Raw genomic sequence first — 2,543 nt, 5'->3', positions numbered from 1 at the left:
ATTATGTACCGAGTTCCAATTTACGGACAACCCTCTACTTTCAATTTAAGAAAAAAAAAACCTTCACTCCACTCCGACCTGATATCGGACTATCACTTACCCTATATTAATTTCGCAACTACTTAATGGTCCCTATAAATTCTATCGAAGTAAATCGACAAAGTTTATTTCAATTTTCCCCTTCCCCAACCAGATATCGAAAAATCATATACTAATTTAAAAATCATGTATAAATTTAATCACCTCCTCCCACGTTCCCTGTAAATTTCAAGTAGATCGGCGATGATTAATTTTTGCTCTATTGTTTTAAAGGGACGTCACTTTCCCCGATACAATATCGACAAACACCGTAGTGAATAGCACCCCTAACCTTCCCTGAATATTCTTGAAACTTTCCTTCAAGTGTGGGGCAAGGAAGGTTGCCTCTTCGTTCATAACCTTCCCCCACTGCCTATGTAAATTTCAAGAAAACTTAAGAATTGTTGTTTTTTTTTTGCAGTTTTAGAGGAGGACATCCTCCCCGACTAAATACCTAAAAGTGATGTAGCTTATCTTTTGTAAACGTTCCAGAAAATGTCAAGCAAATTATAAGCCTAAAAGGGCGGCCTCTCTTCCGTCCAAATATCACAAAATCAGGTATCAACTATTAATATCGTAACCTCTCCCCAGTCCTCTGTAAATTTCAAGTAACTCGCTAAAAGTTTAATTGTTTCTCTGTATGTACTTAAGAGAAGCGGATGTCTCCCTATTATTTTTTTTATTTTTATTAAAAAATCAAGAACCTATAAAAATTTCATAAACCTATATAAATTTCATAACCCATTTTTTCCGTAAAATTTCAGTCGGGGGAGTTTAGTTTTGTTTGTACTTTCAAACAAAAAAAAAATTCGGGCAAAGGGGTGGTCCCCCTCCCCGACCTAATATAGAAAAATAATGTAGCGGATTTTTGTCTAGATGCCAACCCCAACATTCAATGAAAATTTCAAGCAAATCGCATAATTTTGTTCCAAGTTTCAAAAAGTAGGGCAAGGGGGAAGTCCCCCTCCCCATCCACATATGAAATCATCGGGTACCCCATATTAATTCCATAACCTCACCACATGTTCTCTGTAAATCTCAGATAATTTAGAGAATTTTAGTTTTTTCGCTGTACTTTAAAAAAAAGTCGAACAAAGGGGAGGTCCCCCTCCGCCACCAAATATCGAAATATAAAGTAGCGGATCTATGCCTAGATGCCAACCCCAATCTTCAATGAAAATTTCAAGCAAATCGGTCAACTTTGGTCCAATTTTCAAAAAGTCCGACGAAGGGGTGGTCCCCCTCCGCGACCAGGTGTCAAAAAATGAGGTACCCTATTTTCACCACATGAACGCCCCCTACGATCTCTGAAAGTTTCAAGTAAATCGGTTCAGCCGTTTCGGAGCCAACTCGGAACATACAAACAAACAAACAAACAAACAAACAAACAAACAAACAAACAAACAAACAAACAAACAAACAAACAAACAAACAAACAAACAAACAAACAAACAAACAAACAAATAAACAAACATAGATTGAATTTTATATATATAGATTTTGTCGAAATTTTATTTCTATAGAAAATTTTGTCAAAATTTTATTTTTATAGAAAATTTTGTCAAAATTTTGTTAATTCGTGGATACTTTTGTTACGATTTCGCTTTTCTATTTTAATATAAATGAGATTTATTGCGATGTCTTATTTTTGTTTATATTTTTAGATCACAAAAACGACCCCGCTTTTCCTTTGGTCCCTCTTGCAGATTTGTGGAATACGTCCGCTGCAAACCACTGTCTTTGTCTAACGACCTCAGTGCAAACAACTGGCATCGAAAATATCCTAAAAACGGCTCTTGTGTTCAATTCCAAATGAAATGAAATAAAAATCAAATCAAAATGTAATAACACGACAACACCACTCAATTGGCATAGTACATAAATCCAGACAGATCTAAAATCAAAATGAATTTATTTACAAAGGAGTTACAACCAGTTGGTGGATATCTGGATAGGTGGTTGGTTAACCGACTAGCTGCTTGTATTCGATATTTGATGGAAGCTGTTCGGAAGGGGAGCTGCTGTTGGATCCTATTTTCAGCTGATGGTAATGGAGTCGACCTCCTCCTCAAGTAGATAGCGATGGTGTGGTGTGAACATTGTTGGGGCATTTCTTATTGTTCGTAAGCATCATTGTGGCATACATCACAGTTACAACATGTATTATAGACAGACAGGCGTTCAGCAATTGTAGCGGCTGGCAGGCAAACCAGCTAGTAAACAAAACAAAACAACCCCCCCTCCCCAAACACAGCAATCAAGTCCATGTCATTTAGTTTGTAAGTCACAATGCAACAACAAAGTACCAGCATTTGGGGCTGTTTGTTTGTTGTCAGACACAACACCAATGGAACAGCTGCTGATGGTTGTCGGGTGGACGACCGGCTGGTTGGAAACTTTGTCGGTTGTTTGAGTCTGAAACTGGCCTATGTTTGGGGCTACAAAGTCTTGCCATGGGCAACACA

Source organism: Haematobia irritans, chromosome 2 (genome assembly GCF_050003625.1).
Source record: "Haematobia irritans isolate KBUSLIRL chromosome 2, ASM5000362v1, whole genome shotgun sequence".
In the NCBI taxonomy this organism is placed as follows: Eukaryota; Metazoa; Arthropoda; class Insecta; order Diptera; family Muscidae; genus Haematobia; species Haematobia irritans.
The sequence above is the reverse complement of the archived record's forward strand: the minus strand, read 5'-3'. Positions refer to the sequence as shown.